The 25,306-nt window shown below is 39.5% G+C and overlaps 1 protein-coding gene, 1 long non-coding RNA gene and 1 pseudogene across 15 annotated transcripts in view; 1 reads left to right on the forward strand and 2 right to left on the reverse strand.

Moving 5' to 3' along the window:
* ADIPOR2 (adiponectin receptor 2) overlaps window positions 1-25,306 on the forward strand; it is a 145,564-nt gene that overhangs the window by 23,467 nt on the left and 96,791 nt on the right. For 2 of the 9 annotated variants that reach the window (XM_072799554.1, XM_072799552.1), the window contains exon 1: window positions 23,573-23,822. The exons of 3 other annotated variants lie outside the window; for them this stretch is intronic. The gene's annotated coding sequence lies outside the window, so the exon portion shown is untranslated. Of the gene's footprint in view, window positions 1-6,796; window positions 6,892-20,970; window positions 21,211-23,553; window positions 23,823-25,306 lie in introns of those variants that run through there. 4 more of the 9 variants (XM_072799561.1, XM_072799558.1, XM_072799553.1 and 1 more) reach the window with 4 other exon arrangements.
* Window positions 15,660-23,577, reverse strand: LOC140617701 (uncharacterized). Of its 6 annotated transcripts, none has more exons than XR_012017887.1 (6): window positions 22,596-23,577; window positions 22,425-22,490; window positions 20,839-21,003; window positions 17,141-17,249; window positions 16,359-16,495; window positions 15,660-16,176 (listed from the first exon to the last, which is right to left on the reverse strand). It is a non-coding gene; the product is annotated as an uncharacterized lncRNA (long non-coding RNA). The 6 variants fall into 6 exon arrangements; XR_012017889.1 differs by lacking the exon at window positions 22,596-23,577 and adding an exon at window positions 20,036-20,086 and having other exon boundaries at window positions 22,425-22,589; XR_012017888.1 differs by lacking the exon at window positions 22,425-22,490.
* LOC140617761 (U4 spliceosomal RNA) lies at window positions 17,991-18,063 on the reverse strand (annotated as a pseudogene).

The following is a 25,306-nucleotide window of genomic DNA, read 5'->3' on the forward strand; positions in this document are numbered from 1 at the left end:
TACTACCACTGTACTGTATCAATTGTCCTTTATGTTTGTTATTAGCTGTTTTGTGTAGTTGGGTGCTCCCATGTTGGGTGCATAAATATTTACAATTGTTATATCTTCTTGTTGGATTGTCCCCCTTATTATTATATAATGTCCTTCTTTGTCTCTTGTTATAGTTTTTGTTTTAAAGTATACCTTGTCTGATATAAGTATTGCTATTCTGGCTTTCTTATCCATTTGCATGATAAATTTGCTCTATTTTCTCACTTTCAACCTGCAGATATCTTTAAGAGGCAGCATATAGAAGGGTCTTGTTTTTTATGCAGTCTGTCATCCTAGGTCTTTTTTTTTTTTTTTTTTTTTCATCCTAGGTCTTTTGATTGGAGCATCTAGTCCATTTACATTCAAAGTAATTATTAATAGATACATATTTATTGCCATTTTATTCCTTGTTTTGTGGTTGTTTCTGAAGATTTTCCCTGATCCTTTCTTGTCTTTTTCTCTTTTGAGGTTTGCTGATTTTCTTTAGCAACATATTTGGAATTTTTTCTCTTTATTTTTTGCATATTTATTAGTTGTTTTTGGTTTGTGGTTACAATTTGGTTTTCATACAGCATCTTCTGGATATAGCAGTCTATATTAAGTTAATGGTCATTTAAGTTTGAATCCATTCTTTCATCCTCTCTTCCTCATATTTTAGGTATATGTGTCATAGTGTACATTTTTAAAATTTTGTGACTTCCATGATTGATTTTTCACAGAAATATTAATTTTTGCTGTTTTTGTGTTTCCTACCTTCACACTGTCATTTTTTCTTTCCTTTCCACTCAATGAATCCCTTTAGTATTTCTTGCAGGGCTAGTTTAGTGTTCATAAACTCCTTTAGTTTTTTGTTTTTGTTTTTTTTTTCTGGGAAATTCTTTATCTCTCCTTCTATTCTGAATAGAGTAGAAGCCTTAGAATAGAATAGCCTTACTGGATAGAGTATTCTTGGCTTCAGGTTTTCCCTTTCAGCACTTTGAATATATCATGCCAGTCCTTTCTGGCTGGGAAAATTTCTGCTGAAAAATCTGCTGATAGCCTTATGAGGTTTTGTTTGTATGTAACTGTCTTGTCTTGTAGCTTTTAATATATATTTTTTATTTTATTTATTTTTTAATGTTTTAAAGATTTTATTTATTTATTCATGGGAGACACAGAGAGAGAGAGAGAGGCAGAGACACAGGCAGAGGGAGAAGCAGGCTCTATGAAGGAGCCTGACGTGGGACTCGATCCAGGGTTTCCAGGAACACACCCTGGGCTGAAGGCGGCGCTAAACCGCTGAGCCACCTGGGCAGCCCTAATATATATATATTTTTAATCACTCTATTTTGCCATTTTAATTACAACATGTGTTGGTGTGGATCTGATTTGGTTGATTTTGTTGGGGGTTCTCTGTGACCGTCCGTTGGGTCTGGATATCTGTTTCTTTCCCCAGATTAGGAAAGTTTATAGCTATTTTTCTTCAAATAAATTCTCTGCCTGCTTTTCTCTCTCTTCTTCTGGGACTCCTATAATACAAATGTTATTATGTAAGTAAAATCTCATTTTGCGTAATTCCTTTTTTTCTCTTTTGTCCACTTGATTACTTTATGTTACTATGTCTCCTATGTTATTCATTTGTTCCTCTGTTTCTTCCCACCTGATGTTCTTTCTATCAAGCATGTTTCCCTTCATTTGAGTCCTTTATCTCTAGTGTATTAGTCCTTATTTCTGTGTTAAACATCTCACACATGTCCTCCATCTTTTCTCAAGTTCAGTGAGTATCTTTATGATCATTGCTTTAAATTATCCATCAGACAGGGATGCCTGGATGGCTCAGTGGTTGAGCATCTGCCTTCAGCTCAGGTCGTGATCCTGGGTCTGGGGATTGAGTCCTGCATCAGGTTCCCCACAAGGAGCCTGCTTTTCCATCTGTCTATGGTTCTCCCTCTGCCTCTCTCTCTGTGTGTCCCTCATGAATAAATAAATAAAATCTTTTTTTTTTTTTTTTTAAATTTTTATTTATTTATGATAGTCACAGAGAGAGAGAGAGAGAGGCAGAGACATAGGCAGAGGGAGAAGCAGGCTCCATGCACCGGGAGCCCGACGTGGGATTCGATCCCGGGTCTCCAGGATCGCGCCCTGGGCCAAAGGCAGGCGCCAAACCGCTGCGCCACCCAGGGATCCCATAAATAAATAAAATCTTAAAAAATAATTCTCCATCAGGCATGTTACTTATGTGTGTTTTGCTTAGATTTCTGGCCATGGCCTTGTCCTGTTCTTTCATTTGGAACAAACTCCTCTGTCTTCTCATTTTATCTAAGTCTTTGAGCCTGTCTCTTGTGTTAGGAAAGTCAGCTATGTCTCTGGTTCTTGAGGGTAATGGCTTTATGAAGAAGAGGTCCTGTTGTGCCCTACAGTATAGTGTCCTCTGTTCCCCAGGGCCTGGAGCTTCTAGGAGTGTCTCCAATGTGTGCTGCATGTGCTCTGTTATTTTGTCCTAGCTACTTCAATTTTCAGGCCAATTGTCTGCAGAGGTTCTCTTTGCCTGTTGTGGGCAGTGTTTGGTCCCTGGCCTGAATATTGTGAGTTTTAACTATGTGTGCTCTGGTCTGCTTTAAAAATGAGACTCATCACCACCACCACCAGATCCAAGGCCTTGTAAAGCTCTTGGGTCAGGAGACATGGTGTTGGGATGAGTTTGGGCTGGGTTGGGGGAGGGGCCCACTGTGTTGGGACTGTAAGTGTGACTGAGAAGGGTGGTTATTCTGAAGTGTGTGGGGGTGGGGTTTGATGTGAGTAAGTTAGGTAGTGAGTGTGGGTGCTATGCTGGTTCCACAGGTGGCTCTGTGCTTATGCTGAGTGGTGAGGGAGGGAAATGGTGCCAGCTAACTCCTTTGTTTCCAAAGGGGTCTCTCCATCTATGCTGCCTCTCTGGGACATGCTCCAAGATGAGCAACTAACGCAACTAACCTCACTACTGTGTGCCCCAGGCATTCTTCAGATCACAGTTTCCATGCCATATGTCCATGGATTGTTTGCTTGCCTTCTCTTCAAGAGCAGTCCCAGTGGCCTCTGAGCTCTCCTAAAGCCAAGCATAATGACCTTTAAAACTCCAGGCTTTAAGCCCCACTGGTTTAAGAACTCACAAAATATGGACCTTCTCACTTTACAAGCCAATTGCTATGGGGATTCGTTTTCCCATGTGCTCCCCTGTGTGCTGGTTTGTTTCTCATCCTTTTCTGAGACCTAACCCTCCCCACTGCAGCGACCACAATCTGTTTCTCTCCCAAACCATGCTTCTGCACTTCCTACCTTTTTCAATGTGGCTTCTTTACTTTTATTTTTTATTTTTAAAAATTCTTTATTTAATTTCAATTTATTTAACATATACTGTATTATTAGTTACCAGGATAGAATTCAGTGATTCATCAATTGCATAGAACACTCAGTGCTCATTATACTAAGTGCCGCCTTTAATGCTCATCACCCAGTTACCCTATCTCCTCACCTACTTCCCCTCCAGCAACTCTCAGTTTGTTTCTTAGAGTTCAGCATCTCTTATGGTTGCTTCCTGCTCTATTTTCATCTTATTTTATTTTTCCTTCCCTTCTCTTATGTTCATCTGTTTTTGTTCTTAAATTCCCCATACGAGTGAAATCATATGGTATTTGTCTTTCTTTACTGACTTATTTCACTTAGCATAGTGCCCTCTAATTCTATCCACATTGTTGCAAATGGCAAGATTTCATTCTTTTTGATGAGTAATATTCCATCTATTCACTACCTTTAGTTGTGGAGTTTGTTCTGCCTGTCTTCAGATCAATTTCTAGAGTACTTAGGATGATTTGGTAATTATATGTTGTTCAAAAAAAAATTATATGGTGTTCATGGGACGAGGTGAGCCTAGGGTTCTTCTACACTATCACCATCTTCCCCTTTCCGTTTTCTCTATTATTAGAGTTATAGTGGACATATTACCCTCTTTTCTCTAAATCTCTATTTTCTCTCTCTCATTCTGTGATGTCTTCCAGGTAAATACAATCCATCTCTTGATTTTCTCTTTAGTGATAGCTAATCTACTGTTCAATTTATTCACTAAATTTTTATTTTTAGTTTTTAGAAATTTGTTTTGCATTTCTACTTGCTCTTGTTTCTTTTTTTTAAAAAAATATTTATTTATTCATGAGAGACACACAGAGACACAGAGAGAGGCAGAGACACAGGCAGAGGGAGAAGCAGGCTCTGTGCAGGGGACGTGGGACTTGATCCTGGGTCTCCAGGATCACACCCTGGGCTGAAGGTGGTGCTAAACCACTGAGTCACCCAGACTGCCCTACTTGTTCTTGTTTCATTTGTTCTTGCTCTTTCTTACATTTTTTCCTTTTAGATAGCTTATAATTTTAAGATACTTATTTTTTAGCTTCAATAATATTGTTCTGCATTTAAATCCTAGGCTACGGGATCCCTGGGTGGCGCAGCGGTTTGGCGCCTGCCTTTGGCCCAGGGCGCGATCCTGGAGACCCGGAATCGAATCCCACGTCGGGCTCCCGGTGCATGGAGCCTGCTTCTCCCTCTGCCTGTGTCTCTGCCTCTCTCTCTCTCTCTCTCTGTGACTATCATAAATAAATAAAAAATAAAAAAAATATATTTAAAAAAGAATCCTAGGCTACATGGTTATTGCAAGGTTATTAATTCCTCAGGGAAGGCTTTTTTTCTTTCTCCTCCCTATCTTCAGGGGCAAATGAAGTTTTAATTTACATTCCCTACAGTGGTTTTCATTCCCTTTGTGTTTCTGAAACCTGAGAAGTTAACTTTCTTTCTTGAGTATTCAGCTTGGCATTTAAAAGAAAGCTTTTGAATTTATGAATCAGTTCTAGGTGTTTATCACAGGAGAATTTTCAGGTTATCTGGTCTGCCAAGTTGCCAAACTTGATCATTAAATTGTGTGTGGTTTTAATTTAAACAATTTTTAAGTTATGGTAAAGCACATACCATAAAATATATTAATTAGCTTTTAATATGCAGGGTAAAGCTTCACAAAGAATGCCCATTTTTAGTTGCAAAATTAAAAGTACTTATTAATAGGTTAGTAAGAAGTGAAGGTTTTCCAGGGGAATGAGAGACAGAGAGGCAGAGATTGGACGACATATTCTGGGAAAGGAAAATAGTTGGTTTGGCTGTATTGCAATACATGGTACATGGGATGATGTGAGCAAATTCCTGGAATAGTAAATTAATGGACTGTAGAGGGCCTTGGCTTTCCACCTGAGGGAATTTGGACTTTGAAAGTCTGCGAAGGTTTCAAAATTAATTCTTTGTATTTTTAAGGATTTTATTTATTATTTATTTATTTATTTGTTTGTTTTTTTTTACTTTTTTTTAATTTTTATTTATTTATGATAGTCACAGAGAGAGAGAGAGAGAGGCAGAGACATAGGCAGAGGGAGAAGCAGGCTCCATGCACCGGGAGCCTGACGTGGGATTCAATCCCGGGTCTCCAGGATCGCGCCCTGGGCCAAAGGTAGGCGCCAAACCGCTGCGCCACCCAGGGATCCCTATTTATTTATTTATTTGATAGAGAGCTGGGGGTGGGGGAGCAGAGGGAGAGGGAAAAGCAGACTCTGTGCTAAGCACAAAGCTCAACATACGGCTCAATCCCACAACCCTGAGATCATAACCTTAGCTGAAATCAAAAGTTGGATGCTTGGGGATCCCTGGGTGGCTCAGTGGTTTAGCGCCTGCCTTGGGCCCAGGGTGTGATCCTGGAGTCCTGGGATCGAGTCCCACATCGGGTTCCCTGTGTGGAGCCTGCTTCTCTCTCTCTCTCTCTGTCTTTCATAAATGAATAAAATGTTAAAAAAAAAAAAAAAAAAAAAAGGTTGGATGCTTAACCAGCTAAGCCACCTAGGCACTCCTTGAACTTCATTCAATTTGAAGATTGGTGTTTGCAGCAGTATATAGAATTATTTAGAGGGTGGTGAGATTGATGGCAGTGAGACTAATTAGGAACTTATTGTAGTAGCCTAAGAAGAAGGTATGAAAACACATAATAGGAGTAAGGTTTGACAAAGGCTCAGAGCTGTTGAAATAACCAATCCATAATTGTAGTTATTAACCAAATTGGGGCTGAGGAAAGATGCTGATATAGACATATGACATCATTCTATAGAGCTAAGTTGCTTCCCAATGGAAGAACTCTTAGACATGCTATTTATAAAATGTCTGCTCATTAGCCTGTGGCACTAGTTAGAACTTTCCTGTGATTGAACCCAGGCTTGAAAAGCATGCATCAGTATAGTTTGAAAAGTGGTTTTAAAACAGAGAAATTAGAGTAAAACAATGATCCATAGCTCTACAGAGTATGAACAACTTTTTTTTTTTTTAAAGATTTTATTTATTCATGAAAGAGGCAGAGACATAGGCAGAGGGAGAAGCAGGATCCCAGTGGGGACCTCAAATGCAGGACTCAATCCCAGGACCCCGGGATCATGACCTGAGCCAAAGGCAGATGCTCAACCACTGAGCCAGCCAGGTGCCCCTGAACAACTGTTCTTAGCATCAGCAGTAAGAGTTTTAAGTGGTCTCCCATTGTTTGCTTCTAGTGTTAACAAGATTTTCTGAAATCATTGATCTGGACTTTGTACCAAATTTCATAACAAGCCAATTTGATCACTTGTTTTTACTAGGTCATATGTCCAGTTGGCATGATGGAAACCCAAACTATCTTGGTTTGTGCTTGTTCTCTTATTTCTCTGGTATGTTCTTTTTTTTTTTTTTTAAAGGATTTTATTCATTTATTCATGAGACACACACAGAGAGAGAGAGAGAGGCAGAGACACAGGCAGAGGGAGAAGCAGGCTCCATGCAGGGAGCTCTCTGGTATGTTCTGAGGTTATTTTCTTCCATGTCTTGAGTGGGAGTCTCCCTTTCCCAGATTGTTGTGTGTTGTTTTCTAACTTGTTTCTTAGTTGGCTAAATTTAAATGAATACTAGCTATTGAGAAATGCCACATTTAGTAGCTAATGAATGAGTGAACTGACGAAAGCAATAGAACTATGAAGCTAAGAAATTTATTGGAAAAGAACTCAAATAACTTAATTTTGAGAATGAGTTGTCAAGGTGTGGGTATGGACAGAGGAAAGAAAGAACCTGGAAAGTAAAGGCAGATATTGATGCTCCCTCACCAAATTTGCAACATCTATCTATCTGGAATTTGCTTTAAACCTTTATATGTTCCTTTCTGTGTTTTTCTAATTGCTAGTTTTGTTCATGGTGTGACAACTTATCTCAATTTTTGGTGTGTCTGTTCCATAGTGTTTTTTTTTTAAATTCATACTTTTGATGGCCTCACTTGGTTTTTATTACCAATAAATATTCAATGAATCTTGTTAAATAAATGATTGAATGGGTGGATGCTATTAAAAAGAAATTGAGGGGCACCTGGCTGGCTCACTTGGTTCAGCATGTGACTCTTGATGTCTGGGTTGTGAGTTTCAGCCCCATACTGGATGTAGAGATTACTTAAAAGGTAAAAAATTTAAAAAAAAATCGTAAAAAACAGAAGTTGCATGATATTTTGGAAACACATTTACTATACTACCAAAGAATATTAAGATACCTTTATATTCCTTTTCTCCCTTTCCTTCTATTAACATTTATTGAGCACTCAGTATAGGTAAGCATAACATAAAATGCTGGAAATTACAGTGATTTGTTTTTTCATCTTGAAATAATTTGGCAGTTGATGAAAAGCTTTAAAGTTTGTTATTTAAAAATAGCCAGTTCTTCAATCTGATGACATGGCACAAGCATGAGGCTTACAGTTTTATTATTGCTCTGAGTCTATACTTCACAGCCATTAGATTTTAAAAATATTTTTGTCTTTGCTAGTGACAGCTATTTTATAATTTTAAGTAATGAGTGTCTAGAGTAGGCATTTTTAGCCTGAGATTGAGTCATAGAGGTAAATGTGTGGTCTTGGAGGAACATAGGCAGTCCTCTAGTGGTTTGTAAATGTGTGGAGTATAAATTTATTTTTCTGAAGGATATAACTTCTCAAAAGAGTTCATAACCCCAAAAAATGTTAAAAGCTATTCTGCCTTGCTTCATTAAGCTCTCTTTGCTACATTCTCTAGTGGTTAAGTGCTTGGGTAATGTAGTCACAGTCCTTGTGTTTGAATCTTAGCTCTGCTATGTAGCTGTGTGACCATAAGTAAGTCACTTAACCTCTCTGTGCATCAGTTTCCTCATCTGTAAAATGGAGATAATGATAGTACTATGCCATGAGTTAACAACCATGTATAAATAACTCAGAAAATGCTTAGCACATAGTATATATTCTATATATTAGCTATTGTTATTATAATTATTACATAGATATGGCATTGGTAATAATGATGGTGAAATCATGATGACTTATACCTTCCTGAAGCCACTTAAGAGTGAATGAAAATGAGTAACCATAAGAAATGTTGTATAACCTGCTGACCATCCTCGGTAAAGCTAATACAGCTTTTCTCTTCTTGTTCTACTTTAAGGATAGCCAGACTCTTAAGCCAGGGTAATCTGATTCGACCGCTGAGATGAGTATATTCAAGTTACGTTACAGCAGCAAAAGCAGTTTGCCTTTTAAATTTAACTAACATATACACTGATTTTCTTTTTCAGCCTGGGTTGGAACTGACTCACTGCTGTGGTTCTGTTTTTCTACTCCATTGAATATGCATTTTTGATGCTTTACCAATAATAATGCATGGAGAAATGGGAAATATTTTTTTTTAATGGGATCTTTTGATTAGCTGTCCTAAAGCTTTTCGGTTACAGCTCTCCCACAAAATACTGGGACAATCTGACAAACATTTTGGAGGTCTCTCTCTCTCTTTTTTTTTCCTCCCTTTCTTGTACAAAAAAATTTCCAATTCCTGTGACAACTGCCCCAGAAATTTGCTTCCGGGCTACTTGTCTCTGTGGGCTCTCCCTCTGAAAACAAATCCACTTGGGAACCCTGGATCCAGGAATGCCAAGTAGAAATTGTGTAAAGTGATTTTATTCAGATGCTGGTTACCTGTCAGACTTAAAATCCAACAGACTGGGGTCCCTGGGTGGTGCAGCGGCTTAGTGCCTGCCTTTGGTCCAGGGTGTGATCCTGGAGACCCGGGATCGAATCCCACGTGGAGCCTGCTGCTCCATCTGCCTATTTCTCTGCCTCTCTCTCTCTCTCTCTGTGGCTATCATAAATAAACTTAAAAAAATTTAAAAAAATCCAATAGACCTAGAGATAATTGCCTGAGTATTTTTGGTAGTGAAAGTTTGACATCTAAGATCTAACCCCTGTTGCTTGCTTGCTTGCTTTCTTTCTTTCTTTCTTTCTTTCATTTATTTATTTGATTTATTTTTTTTTAGTTTTTTATTTATTTATGATAGTCACACACACAGAGAGAGAGAGGCAGAGACACAGGCAGAGGGAGAAGCAGGCTCCATGCACCGGGAGCCCGACGTGGGATTCGATCCCGGGTCTCCAGGATCGCGCCCTGGGCCAAAGGCAGGCGCCAAACCGCTGAGCCCCCCAGGGATCCCCTGCATTGTCTTTCAAAGTGTGGTCCGTGGGGACAAGACCTGCTATGTCTCTAAGACTCAGGGTATAATGAACATGGTGGGGCTTGTGGTATCTCTTGTTCAAAGGTAAGAATTTCAAGAGCTGCAGGAGCGGTAACCGTAAGTGAAGGGACGCCCAGGTGGCTCAGCGGTTGAGCGTCTGCCTTTGGCTCAGGGCGTGGTCCCGGGGTCCGGAATCGAGTCCCGCGTCGGGCTCTCTGCATGGGGCCTGCCTCTCCCTCTGCCTGTGTCTCTGCCTGTCTCTCTCTCTCTATCTCGTGAATGAATAAATAAAATAAAACACACAAAAACGTAAGTGAAGAGTCCTTTAGAGCACAGAGCCCTGTGCCTTGGCACTGGCGTACACCCATGAGCCCAACCAAGCCTTTGTGGAGCCGATCGTATCAGAAGCTCTGGAATCTTCCCGGTAAATCCGATATCTGGGGCTTACCGGCGAGTTAGTGAAGTCGAATCTCTGGAGATAGCGTTTGTGAATCATCATTCTCAACAAGCTCTCTGATGTTAATTTTGTACACATAAAAAGTCGATAACCTTTCACTTTCATTGGCTTGGGAAGAAAAAGCAATTCTATCTTTTAAAAGTGCGTGGCTTGCTTGCCTTGATAGCTACCTGAGGCAGCTGCCTTGTGCCACCTTCAGCTTTTCTTTCCACTTTCTTTCTCTCTTTGCTCTCCTTCTTCCCTTTCCTCTTCTACATTTGTTTGCAGCCTGTCACTAGTATGCGAGGCATGGCTAAACTTTGCTGATGACACCCAAGGCATATGAAACCATTAAACAAAGAAAATTTGAGAGGAGAGGGGAGACTTTCAGTGAGCTAGGCAGTTTTTCTGTAGGGATTATGTTGTTTGCCAGAGCCAAGTTTATTTTTACTTCTAAAAAAAACAGAAAAGGAAAAACATCAGAGAAACAATGCTATGAGAATAATCCCGATCCTACAGCCCCACCCTCAGTGACTCTTTGGTCGAATACAATGGAATTTGATCCCAGATCAGTCCATTTCCTCCCCAGTGAATGTCTGTCAGTTCTTGGAACTTATTTCTGCCAATTGTCTCTTCACAAAATTGTAACCCCAAGGACTCAGGGATTCATCCTGGGTAACTTCATGAAAGAATTCTTTCTTTCTTTCTTTCCTTTTTTTTTTTTTTTTTTTTTTTTAAGATTTTATTTATTTATTCACGAGAGACAGAAAGAGAAAGAGGCAGAGACACAGGCAGAGGGAGAAGCAGGCTCCATGCAGGGAGCCCGATGTGGAACTTGATCCCGGGACTCTAGGATCACGCCCTGAGTCAAAGGCAGATGCTCAACTGCTGAGCCACCCAGGTGTCCCCATGAAAGAATTCTTATCAAATTACCCTAAACACTTGGTTTTAAGTTCTGAGTCTAGAGACACTGGGGTGGTTCAGCAGTTGAGCACCTGCTTTCGGCTCAGGGCGTGATCCTGGAGTCCCGGGATCAATTTCCACATCCAGGCTCCCTGCATGGAGCAAGCCTGCTTCTCTCTCTCTGCCTGTGTCTCTGCCTCTCTTTCTGTGTCTCTCACGAATAATAAAATAAAACCTTTAAAGAAAATAAAATTTCTAAAAAAAAGTTCTGAGTCTAACTAAACATCATCAAGATATTTCAGGGTTAATAAACTTTTTTATGTTATGGATATCAAAGTTTAGCACAACAAATGCTCTTTTTAATTTTTTTTTCTTTTTGGCTCACAGTTTTCTCTGTGTGGGTGATTGCTTAAGTAGTCACTAAGCAGAGCAGATGCTGTCTTGAATTTTTGCTTACTTCAAAGTCGACAAATTTTTACTAACAGGTGCTTCCAAATTCCTTATGAAACTATTTTTCTCTTTATTGATTTTCATCTCTGTTCTCTGTTTTTTCCTCTAGTATTTCTGGAGTTTTATTACTCTTTTTTCTTTAAAGATTTTATTTATTTATTCATGAAAGACACAGAGAGAGAGAGACAGAGACACATGCAGAGGGAGAAGCAGGCTTCCTCAGGAAGCCCAATTTACTTATTTGTTTTAGAGAGAGAGTGTGCAAGTGCATATGAGTAGGAGGGGCAAAGGGTGAGAATCTCAAGCAGACTCCTCACAGAGTGTGGAGCCTGACTTGGGGCTAAATCTCATGACCCATGAGATCATGACCTGTGCTAAAATCAAGTGTCAGACACTTAACCAATTGAGCCACCCAGGCACCCCTGTAACCCTGAAGTTCTTAAAAAATATTTTCTGTTTGCTTTTTATTTTGGCAAAGGACTTCCATACAAGAATATATAAAGAACTCTTACAACTCAATAAAAAGAAGGGAAACAACTCAAGTTTTAAAAAGGCAAAAAATTGGAATAGACTTATTACAGAAGAAAATATAAGAATGGCCAATAAGCACATGAAAAAATTACAACATCATTTGTCATCAGAGAAAGACAAGTTACTATAAGATAATGCTAACATAGTCTCTAGAACAGCTAAAATAAAAGTATCTGACCAAACCAAGTGTTGGGAAGGATGTGGAGCAATTGGGAATCTCATACATTGCTGGTAAGAGTGTAAAATAATAAAATTACATTGAGAAAGTATTTGGCAATACTTACTACTTTTACTCATAAACATAAGTTTAAACATAAACTTATCATATAATCCAACTATTTCACTCTTAGGTATTTACCTAAAAGAAATGAAAATGTATGTCTTCTCAAAGATTTATTCATGAATGTTCATGGCAGCTTTATTCATAGCAGTCAAGAACTGGAGATTATACATAAATTCATCAATGGGTGAATAGATGAAACTGTGGTATATGCATACTACTTAGCAATAGAAAGGAATGAATTACTGATATGTGTAAATAACATGAATGAATCTCAAAAACATTATGCTGAAAGAGAGAAGCCAGATACAAAGGAGTACATATTGCACAATTCCATTGATTTGGATTCTAGAAGAGGCAAACTAATGTGCCGTGACAGAAAGAAGATCAATGCTTGGCTGCAGCCAGGTTTGGAAGGGGGCTATTGAACTCCAAAGGGGCAAGAGGGAATTGGGGCAGATGCTGGGGACATTCTATACTTTTTAAAATTAAAAAAGATTTAAATATCTTATTTGTTTATTTGAAAGAGAGTGAGAGAGAAAGTGTGAACAGAAGGAAGAGGGAGAAGCAGGCTCCCCGCTGAGCAGGGAGCCCAATGTGGGGCTCAATCCCAGGACCTTGGGGTCATGACCTGAGCTGAAGGCAGATAAAAGCAAGATCCAGTTATATGCTGCCTACAAGAGACTCATTTCAACTAAAAAAAAAAAAATTTTTTTTTTTTTAATTTATTTGTGAGAGAAAGAGAGTGCAAGCATGAGCAGGAGGAAGGGCAGAGGGAGAGGAAGAGAGAGAATCTCAAGCAGATGCCCTGTTGAGCATGGAGCCCAACTTGGAACTCAATTTCAGGACCTTGAGATCATGACCTGAGCAGAAATCAAAAAGTTGGATGCCCAACCAACTGAGCTACTCTGGTGCCCCTCACTTCAGCTTTAAAGACACACATAGCCTGAAAGTGAAGAGATGGAAAAGGTAGTCCATGCAAATGAAAACCAAAAGAAAACAGAGTTAACTATACTTATAACAGAAAACAGACTTTAAGCCAAAGATAGTAACAAGAGACAAAAGCCATTGTATGAAGGGGTCAATTCACCAAGATGATAGAACACTGGTAAATATTTATGTTCCCAACATAGGAGAACTTAAATATATAAAGCAAATGTTAACAGATTGCTAGGGAAAAATAGATAGCAACACAATAATAGTAGGTAGGAGACTTCAATACCACATTTTCAACAATGGATAGAACTTCCAGACAGAAAATCAATATGGAAACATTGGACTTAAACTACATATTTGATCAGATGGATTTAACAGGCATATTACATTAACATTCCATTGAACAGCAGCAGAATACACAGTTTTCTCCAGCACACATGGAACATTCTCCAAGATAGATTTTATTTTAGACCACAAAACAAGTCTTAATAACTTCAAGAAGATTTAAGTCATGTCAACTGTCTTTTCTGACCATTATGGTATAAAACTAGAGAAGAAAACTGAATAATTAACCCAATATGTGGAGATTAAACAATATGCTACTGAACAATCCATGGGTCAAATACATCAAAAGAGAAATAAAAAAATATCTTGAGACAAATTAAAATGGAAATAAACATACTAAAACTTATGGGAGGCAGCAAAAGCAATTCTAAGAAAGAAGTTCATGGTGATAAATGCCTACATTAAGAAAAAAGAAATATTTTAATTAAACAATCTAACTTTACACTTTAGGGCACTAGAAAAGAAGCACAAATGAAGTTCAAAGCTAGTGGAAGGAAGAAAGCAATAAAGATCATAGTAAAAATAGAGACTAAAAGGACAATAGAAAAGATCAATGAAACCGAGACCTGTTTTTTTCTTGAAAAGATAAACAAAATCATAAACTTTTAGCTAGATTTACCAAAAAGCGATAGAGAATGCAAACAAATAAAATTATAAATAAAAGTAGAGAAGTTACAACTGATACCAAACAAATAAGGATCGTAAGAGACTACTATGAACAATTATATGCCCATAGATTAGATAACCTAGAGGAAACGGATAAATTCCTAGAAATATACAACTTAGTAAGTCTAAATCATAAAGAAATAGAAAATCTGAAGAGATCAGTTACTAGTAAGGAGACTGAATCAGTAATCAAATACCTCCCAATAAACAAAAGTCCAGGGTGAGATGTCTTTACTAGTGAATTCTTCCAAACACTTAAAGAAGAATTAATACTAATCCTTCTCAAAGTCTTCCAAAAAATAGAGGAGGAAACACTTCCCTCATTTTATGTAGCCAGAATTACTTTGATACCAAAGCCAGGTAAGCACTGCATGAAAAGAAAATTAGAGGCCAATATCACTAAAGGACATAGATGCAAAAATCCTGAAAAAATACTAGCAAACCAAAATTTGACAGTAAATTAAAAGGATGAAATTCCATGATCAAGTGGGATTTATCTGAGATACAAGAATGGTTCAACATCCATAAGTCAATGTGATACACTACATCAACAAAGTGAAGGATAAAAGTCATGATCATCTCAATAGATGCAGAAAAAACATTTAACAAAACTCTCAACAAACTTGATATAGAAGGTATGTAGTTCATCATAATAAAGGCCATTGTATCAAACCCACAGCTGACATTACACTCAATGGTAAAAGGTAAAAAGTGTTCCCTCTAAGCTCAGGAACAAGATGAGTATGATCACTCTTACTACTTTTATTCAACACTGAATTTGAAGTCTTAGAGCAATTAGGTGAGAAAAAGAAATAAAAGGCATCCAGAGGAAATAAAATTGTCTCTATGTGCAGATGACCCGACCTTAAAAGTGGAAAACCCAAAAGACTGTATCCAAAATCTGCTATAACTGGGGATCCCTGGGTGGCGCAGTGGTTTAGCGCCTGCCTTTGGCCCAGGGCGCGATCCTGAAGACCCTGGATCTAGTCCCACGTCAGGCTCCCCGCGCATGGAGCCTGCTTCTCCCTCTGCCTGTGTCTCTGCCTCTCTCTCTCTCTATCTCTCTCTGTCTATCATGAATTAATAAAAAAATTAACAAAATCTGCTATAACTAATCAATGAACTCAGCAAATTTACAGGATAAAAAATCACTATACAAAAATCAATTATGTTTTTATACATTAATGATAAACTACCTGAGAGAGAAATCAAGAAAACAATCTCATTTACTGTAGCATCAGAAAGAATAGAACACTTAGGAATAAATTTAACCAAGGTGGTAAAAGTTCTATATGCTGAAAACTATACGGTATTGTTGAAAAAAAAATTGAAGAAGACACAAATAAATAGAAAGCTATTTCATGTTTATGGATTGGAAGGATTAATAGCTAAAATGTGCATACTATCCAAAGTGATCTGTAGATTAAATGCAATCTCTATCAAAGTTTCTTTTTTTTTTCTAAAGATTTTATTTTATTTATTCATAAGAGACACAGAGAGAGAGAGGCAGAGACACAGGCAGAGAGAGAAGCAGGCTCCATGCAGGGAGCCCGATGTGGGACTCAATCGATCATGGGACCAAACCGCTGAGCCTCCCAGGGATCCCTTCTATCAAAGTTTCAATGGTATTTTTCACAGAAATAGAAAAACAATCCTAAAGTTTGCATGGAATCACAAAAGACACTGAATAGCCAAACAATCTTGAAGAACAAAGCTACTTGATTTCAAATTACATTACAAAGCTATATAGTATTGTATAGTGTTGGCATAAAAATAGACACAATAACCAACAGAACAGAATAGAGAGCACAGAAAAAACCTCAGGCATATATGGTAAATTAATTTTTGACAAAGCCAAGAATATACAATAAGAAAATGATAGTCTCTTTAATAAATAGTGTTGGAAAAAACTGGATATCCATATGCAAAAGAGTGATATTGGACCATCATGTCACAGGATATACAAAAATCAACTCCAAATGCATTAGACTTGACCGTATGACTTGAAATCATAGAACTCCTAGGAGAAAACATAGAGGATAATTTCCTTGACATTGATCTTGGTAATGATTTTTGATTTGACGCTAAAAGCAAAGGCAACAAAAGCAAAAATAAGCAAGTGGGACAACATTAAATTAAAAAGCTTTTGCAATAAAAAAAAAATAAAAAAATAAATAAATAAAAAGCTTTTGCTCAGGGCACCTGGGTGGCACAGTTGGTTAAACGTCTGTCTTCGGCTTAGATCATGATTCCGGGGTCCTGGTGAGCCTTGAGTCCAGCTCAGCGGGGAGTTTGCTTCTCCCTCTGCCCCTCCTCTTGCTCATGCTTTCTCTCTCTGTCTGAAATAAAGAAATCAAATTTAAAAAAAAAAAAAAAAGCTTCTGCTTAGCAAGTGAAACCATCAACAACAAAATGAAAAGGCAACCTATGAAATGGCATAACATTTTGGAAACCACATATCTGATAAGTGGTCAATATCCAAAATATAGAAGGAACTCCTACAACCCAACAGCAGAAACAAAAAGAGAAAAAACAAAAAACAACCAACCCAATTTCAAAATGGCCAAAGGACCTGAATATACATTTTTCCAAAGAAAACATCCAAAGGCCAACAAATTCATGAAAAGATCAACATCACTAATCTTCAGGGAAATTAAATAAAAATGATAAGATATAACCTCACACCTGTTAGAATGGTTATTATCAAAAATACAAAAAAAAAAAAAAAATACAAGAGCTGGGCAGCCCCAGTGGCACAGCGATTTAGCGCCGCCTGCAGCCCGGGGCATGATCCTGGAGACCCGGGATCAAGTCCCACGTTGGGCTCCTTGCATGGAGCCCGCTTCTCCCTCTACCTGTGTCTCTGCCTCTCTCTCTCTCTCTCTCTCTCTCTCTGTGTGCCTCTATGAATAAATAAATAAAATCTTTAAAAAAAATACAAGAGCTAACAAATCCTGTCAAGAATGTGTAGAAAAGGTGGGCACCTGGTGGCTCAGTTGGTTAAACGTCTGGCTCATCCCAGTTTGGGTCTTGATCTCAGGGTTGTGAATATAAGCCCTGTGTTGGGCTCCACACTGGGCATTGGGCTCCATGCTGGAAAAAAAAATGTGGAGAAAAGGGAACCATTGTATGCTACTGGCTGTATGCTGCTGGTAGCAATATAAATCAGTATATAGGTTCCTCAAAAATGAAAAGTAGTACTACTGGGCCATGTGGTTGGCCTACTTGTTAGAGCATGCAACTCTTGATCTTAGGTTCATGAGTTTGAGCCCCACATGGGATTTAGAGTTTACTTTAGAACTACCAGATGATTCAGCTATCCCACCTCTGGATATATATCCAAAGGAAACAAATCCATTGCCTTGAAGAGATATTTACAGTCCTGTGTTTATTGCAGAATTATTCACAATAGCCAAGGTGTGGAAACAACTCAAGTGTCTATCAACACATGAATGGATATATATATATATATATATATATATATATATATATGTATGTATATATATACACACATATATATACATATACACAGTGGAATATAATTAGCCATAAAAAGAAGAAAATCTTGTCACTTGCTACAACATGGGTAAAGCTGGAGTTCATTATGCTAAATGAAATAAGCTAGATAGAGAAATACAAATACTACTGCATGATATCACATGTGGAATCTAAAACAAAAAGTTGAACTTGTAGAATCATAGAGTAGAAAAGAGGTTGCCAGGGGCTGCAGGGTAGGGGAAATAGGTTGGTAAAAAGGTACAGACTTTCAGTTATAAGGTAAGGAAGGTCTTAGGGGGATCTAAGTTATAATAGGATGACCATGGTTGATAACACTCTATTTTATCATTAACAATAATTGTGCCTCGGATAAACCTCATTGGCTACGATACTGCCACTGTGCAAAGCCTGTATTTTATCATTGAAACTTACTAAGAGAGTAGAACCTCAGTGTTTTCACCAATACACACAATAGTAAATATATGAGGTGATGTATGTGTTGATTAACTCGCTGGTGGGGTGGTGGTGGGATCCTTTTACAATGTACATGTATATCGAATCATGTTGTAAACTTTAAATGTCTTACAATTTTGTTAGTTCATTGTGCTGCAATAAAACTGAGGAAAGCCCATTATTTGAACTGTGCACAAAAAATTGGTACATTTTATTGTATGTAAAGTATACTTTGATAAAGTTGATTTTTACAAACTACAAAAGCGTGTTTAGAGAAGGGGTGCCCAGGTGGCTCAGTTGGTTAAACGTTAGTCTCTTGATTTTGGCTCAGGTCATGATCTCAGGGTTGTGAGATCAAGTCTGCGTCAGGCTCTGGGCTGGGCTTAGAGCCTGCTTAAGATTCTCTCTTTCCTCTGCCCCTTCCCACCCCCACCCCCAATAAAATAATAAAATAAAATAAAATAAAAATATCTTACTCAAAAGTTCGTTAAAAAAATGTTTAGAGAAGACTCTAAAGACTAAGACACATCACCCAGCATTAATAAATGATGTTGAACATCTGTCATTTGCTTTATCTGTTTTCTTATATTAGACATGAACTATTACTAATGAAGGTGAAGTATTTAATTCCCATACTTATTGTTCACCCCTTACCACCAGCAAGCACATTTCATAAAGTTGTGTGTTTCTTTTCTCTGTCCATTTAAAAAAATGTATTAATAGACATCTTCATTTCATTGATGAAAATATCAAAACTTAACAGGAACTGCACGTAGGTCAGAGTTAAACAGTGAGTCAGTTAGCAGCACAGTCACTAGTAATGTTCTCAGTCTCCTGCTCTTTCCTCAGAGCTATGTTACTTAACTGGTGTTTGTGGAGCTGCTGTTATAATTTGTGTAATTATGAGAATGTTTACACTGCTCTTTATCCTCAGTTTTAAACAATACTAAAATGTGAGCTAAATGGAAATTTAGTGTTATGATGTTTCTCTAAGTGTTGGAAATGGACTCCTCGAAAAACTTCAAATCAAAGACTGTGATAATTATCAATATATATTTGATATCACTGTAACTGCAATTAAGCCAGAATACAGATACTTATGCTTTTCACTCTAATTTTGCCATGTAGATTACTAGATTATTATTATTTTTAAAGATTTTATTTATTTATTCATGAGAGAGAGAGAGAGAGAGAGAGAGAGAGAGAGAGAGGCAGAGACATAGGCAGAGGGAGAAGCAGGCTCCATGCAGGGAGCCCGACGCAGGACTCGATCCCGGGACTCAAGGATCATGCCCTGGGCCAAAGGCAGGCACTAAACTGCTGAGCCACCCAGGGATCCCCCTAAATTACTCTATTATTTTTAAAGCAACTAATACCATTGAATCCCAATGCTTCAAAGTCCAATTTGACTGTTTTACATTTGAAGGGGCTCAGAATGTGCCACCCTAAAATATGACACTTTGGGGAGTTGGTTATTTTGAGCTGAGAGCAGTTGAGAAACAACAGATGCACAAAGGGTTCTCTACCCTTACCCTTTCTATCTAAAAACAGGTCATAAAATTTCCCACGAGAAAGGTACCCTTTCTGTATCAGGAAGAGAACATTCTTCTTTTGCTCCCAGTTTTATTGCGATATAATTGACATTTAACATTGTCTGAATTTAAGGTGTACAACATGATGGGATATATGTATATACTTATCACCATAATAAGTTTAATTGACATCCATCCCATGAGAAGAACATTCGTATCATCAGATACTGAGATTCAATGCTAAAATGGACATGTATAAATAAACCTAGAACAGTAACTCTTAGTTTGCCCAGTATAGTTCCTAGTCATTGTCCCACAATTTACTGTTTTTAGAGGAATTGCCTTTGTCTTGTCACATCCCTACAGTTTTTCAATTTTTGTGTAAAAAGCTTTTACGTCTAAAGTTTTCTGCAGGTCTTCATTTTCCTTCTGGAGATTCCCATGTACCTGTAAAGATATATAATACATTGGCGTGCTTTTCTCCTCTTCATCTGTTTTATGTCAGTTTAATTCATAGGCCAGCCGTGGAACATAAGAGGATAGAAGAAAGTCTTTCCTCTCTTACGGCATATATATGAGATAGTTACAGGGACTGCTTTGACATTCCTTGCTCTTTCTTTTTTGGTTTATGTTTTTTATGGTCCAAGTTCTATATTGTCCAGATTTTTCCTTCAGTTCTAATGTTTATATTTCAAAAGCTTATAGATATTGGCAGAGAAAAGCAGAGTTTAGAGGGCTTTAACTATTTTGTAATAATGAAGCTGATTTCTCTTTGTGATCTTTTAGGGGAAAGTCATAAAACAGTTCTCTCAAAGAAGACTGATAATTTTGGTTTTACCTAGCAGATAATTAGACTTTTTCCCTTCTTTTTGAAAATAGCAATTGCTCTGATTAGAAAAATAACGAATGAAATAATTCCTCTTCTATTTATAAAAGTAACAGAAACCAGTTCTGAACCCAAGTTTAAGTTCAATGGAGTTCAGAGTGCCTCTTTTTTTTTACCCTTTAGAATTTGAAAGCTGCACCTTCATTTGCTTGTTGTTTTAGACACATCTTCCACTTGTCTATTGACTTGCATATCACAATGCACTTTAAGTCTGTTCCTAGAGCAAGTCCAATATCACCATTTCAGCAACATACTATAATGTCACTGAAGCCTCCTTCTGGGATGGCCACAATAGATTATGAATGTTACTCACCCAGTGATGCGTTCTCCTTGTCAACAACATCTGATAATTGTGGAGATGACTACATCAGACTAGCTGTGCCACAGGGCACTGTTGTGTCACTGGTGACTAGTATAGGGAGTAGGGGTGGACAGGAATCTTTTCTTAGTGCTGCCAAAGATGAAGAACTCCACTCTCCTATGGGGAAGTGTGACACGATAAGAATGGAGAGAGCAGAGATTCTAAAGATCCACAGCTGACACTGGAGGATACAGAATTTTACTGATTCCTCCTTGGTTTTTGAACATCTAGTCATAAGATAATATATAGGGATTACTAACTGAAGTACAGCCTGGGAGACAGGCCTGAGAAATCTGCTTTGGAACACTGAATGGTGACATTTAGGTAAGGGACATGGGTGAAGCCAGCATGGACATGGGACATGTATGGGATGTATGGTGGCACCATCCTCACTAGCTGAGAAGGTGTGAGCATTCTGAGGAAATGATGTGGTTTATTTTATCATTGAAAGCATCAGGGAGGGCAGCCCCGGTGGCCCAGTGGTTTAGGGCCTTCAGCCCAGGGCATGATCCTGGAGACCCGGGATCGAGTCCCACATCCGGCTCCCTGCACGGAGCCTGCTTCTCCCTCTGCCTGTGTCTCTGCCTCTCTCTCTCTGTGTCTGCCATGAATAAATAAATAAAATATTTTAAAAAATGTATAAAAAAAAGAAAGCATCAGGGATTGGCAATAGTGATCTGGGAATGAGATCAAGGTGACAGAGAATGAGAGGTAAAATGTTGGTGGGAAAATGAGAACACTTTCACGTTTTACCACACATCGGACCATTCCAGAGGAAGTTTCATAGAGTAAAGCACTTTGTCAAAGCAAGTCATTAAGAGAGAGGATGATTTAAGAAAAGATTTGAGATCCTGGAACAATCTCTTTTTTAAATTGTCTTTTTTATATAGATCTGTCACCTTCAGCAGATCTTTTATTGAGGCTCTTGTTCTTAACTTTTCGCTATGTGAGGTAATATACTGGGTTAAATTTGCTATTCAAAGCTGCCTGTATTTTGTTTCTGATGTGCTGTGGAAGTGTATGAATGAATGTCTTCCTGGATTTCAATTTCTTTTTTTTTTAAATATATTTTTAAAATTTTTTATTTATGATAGTCACACAGAGAGAGAGAGAGAGAGAGAGAGGGGCAGAGACATAGGCAGAGGGAGAAGCAGGCTCCATGCACCGGGAGCCCGACGTGGGATTCGATCCCAGATCTCCAGGATCGCGCCCTGGGCCAAAGGCAGGCGCTAAACCGCTGCGCGACCCAGGGATCCCTGGATTTCAATTTCTAAAGCTTTATGTATCTATGTCTGGAAAAATAGAAGTCATTATTGAAGGGAATTTGGTCCTTCAAATTTAATTTCTGTTATTTAATTTGTATTAATTTTATCTCTTGCATGCTTAACTGGGTGGCCTAAAATACCAGTATTAAGACCATCTTATTCATGCTTTTTGTGATTTTAGTAACTTTACTCATTTCTAGAATTTACACTTCCAGGCTTGAAAAGTTCTTTATCTTTTTTTTGGGGGGGGGGTGAGTGGGGAGTCCCTCATACATTAGACTCTAGGCCTTCTAGTATGAGATCTGTGCAGCTTTTTCCAGAATTCTTTGTTTCCTGTTGCTGTGGATCACGGGTAGGACAAGCAAGGCATGGGCATAACCGCTCTTGAAAGCTTTCGGATTTTCTCTAATCGTTAACAAGGGGTTTTACAGTTAAAGCAATTACCTCTTCAGAGTGTGATACGTTCATCTTAGAACTGAACGTGAGGAAAACATTTTTATAAAGCCAACCACTTTCTATCCAGGTTTCTCCGCCTATCCAAAAATGCAAAAATGCAAATTGTTGTTCTTAGGAAGCCTTTCCGAAGCCCAGGCGAAGGCACAGAAACAATTACCAGTTTGGAAAAGTGAAAACCCTTTTTTGTAATTCTGTTGGTTAATGAAAAACCGAGCTTTCGGCTGAGAGAGTAGGGAGCTTGTACTTCCTTTTCTTTTAGAATAAGTAGGTAACCAAACCATTTATTTGATTTCTAAGAAGTTAGAGCTCCGTTGAAAGCTCATATGTAGAAAATCACTCACTTTGGGAAAGGGACACAGTATTGAATGCCGAATTAGTTTCTGATCTGCCATTACATTAAACACATTTTACAAATCATCCTGAATTACATGTATTCTAAGAGTGAGTGAGTTTACATGTTTTTGAGGAGCCTTGTACTAAGGTAATAAAAGGCAAACGCTATTGCTTTGTACAAGACTTGGCTAATGCCCAAGGCTTATTTCGGAAGCTTTCACAGACGACGCCCAGCAGAATATTGGCTATTGGCAGAAACATGATCCAGTCTAAATCCCTCAATTTTGGCTTCCGCCCAAGGTGTGTAGCCCGTATCCATAGAGACCGGAAAAAGCGTCCCCGAGCTGGCCCCTGCCTCTTCTGATCTAAACTGCTTCCGCTTTCGGTGGGAGGGAAAAAACGAAGGGGATTTGTGTGCCCGCCCGAGTAGCACTCTTTCTCTCTGTGTCTCCATGCTCAGTCCTGCTTTCGCTGAATTTCTGGCCGAACCACAACTCCCAGGATGCATCCACACTCTTGAGCGGTCAGAAGAGCAGTTTCCGGTCTGGGCTAGTGCGCCTGCGTACGATCTGCGGCCCTATTGGTTCGAACTGCCTCGTGCGATGCGCGTCACGGCGACGCGCAGTCGTGGGGGCGGGAAGACGCGGCGGCGGCTGTCGCGGCGGCGCGAGCAGGATCTCAGACGCGGTATCGCGGCGGCGGCAGCGGCGCGGCTCCACCGGGTCCCCTCCCTCCTCCGCTTCCCCTTCCTCCCCCTCCCCTCGGCCGTGGTCCCCGAGGAGTCCGAGACACGCGGCGAGGCGGCGACAAGCTCCGGGTGAGGGTCTCTGGAGTGTGAGCGCCGTTTCCCGGGCGGAGGGAGCCCGGGTCGAGGAGGAGGAGGTGAGGGCTGTGAGGGGGGGAGTGTTCCCGGCGCGGGCCGGGCAGCGCGCGCGGGTCCCAGCCTTCAACTCGGCCTCCCTCCCTGCGTCGCCGCGGGGCGCGGCGTGCGGCGCTGTGGCCCCGGGGCCGTCCGGCGGGGCCTGGATCCGCCCTCCGTCCTGCCGCGGTGTGTGCCTGGCGTCCCCCGCCCGCTCGCCCCTCCCGGCGCGGGTCTGGAGCCCCCTCCGCTCCTCTCCCCTCCTCTCCCCGTGCGTGCGGTTGCCCTTCCTACTGCCCCCGTCCCCCCCGTCCCCCCGTCCCCGTCCCGGTCTCTGACTAGTTCTAGGAATTTCTTTGGTTGCAGGCTTCGAACGGGTTCTGCCCAGTGCTACTTTTATAGTCCTCGGGGTGGAAGATTTTTCTACCTTTCCTTCGGTGGCGCCCCAGGCCGCCGACTGGGGATACTGCCTTGGGCCCTGGTTTGCCAAGCCCCTCTTGGCTTTTCCTCTGTCCCTGTGTGCTGCGCTTAGAACGAGTGAAAACAGGGTTTAAATCAGTTCCAGGGGTCTGAGAGAGAGTTCGGAGTGGGAACTGATAGCAGCCTTCTCCCTCTCGCATCTGACATTAGATATAAATACGTTTGTCTCTGGAATTTGGCAACTAGAGGAGACGGCCCAACTGGGACTTTTGGTAGATCCAGATGTCCGGCCGGAATTGTACTGGATATGGTAACTTGAGTGCAGGTTGTTGGCATTCTTTTTAGTAGGATGGCCTTTTGATACTTTATTTTTAGATTCTGGATTCCCATTAGATCTCTTCCAGAGACAGTCCAAGAAACCGTTTAAAACTCGAAAAAATCTTTTGTAGCATTTAAAATCATTTGATCACAGAGCTACTCAATAAAATGTTAAAAATAATGTCTTCAACCCAAAGCTTTAATTTTGGAGGGAAGATCTTAGACTGTCATTTCTGAAGTTTGAAGTGTTTTCTTATTAAAGGCCACCCGTTGGTCTCCTTTTATCACCCTCTCACTGTCATTCTGTTAGAATTTGATAAAAAAAAAAACAGAATTTGATAATTTGAAAAACTAGGTTTTCATTTTATAGAATGAAGATTTTCATTTGTGATTTTTTATTTCATAGAAATATGAAATTTCCTTTCTTTCTTTTCTCTTTTCTTTTCTTTTCTTTTCTTTTCTTTTCTTTTCTTTTCTTTTCTTTTCTTTTCTTTTCTTTTCTTTCTTTCAAGATTTTATTTATTTATGAGAGAGAGAGAGAGGCAGAGGCAGAGTGAGAAGCAGGCTCCATGTGAGGAGCCCGACTTGGGACTCGATCCTGGGTCTCTGGGATCAGCCCTGGGCTGAAGGCGGCGGCGCCAAACCGCTGAGCCACCTGGGCTGCCCAGAAATTTCTTTTCTTATGTTGTTCATAGATGTTTTCATGCATTCTCACAAATTTGTTGGAGTGCTGACTGATGACAATGTGTAACAATTTCATTAGTAGTTG

Source organism: Canis lupus, chromosome 25, assembly GCF_048164855.1.
Source record: "Canis lupus baileyi chromosome 25, mCanLup2.hap1, whole genome shotgun sequence".
Classification (NCBI taxonomy): domain Eukaryota; kingdom Metazoa; phylum Chordata; class Mammalia; order Carnivora; family Canidae; genus Canis; species Canis lupus.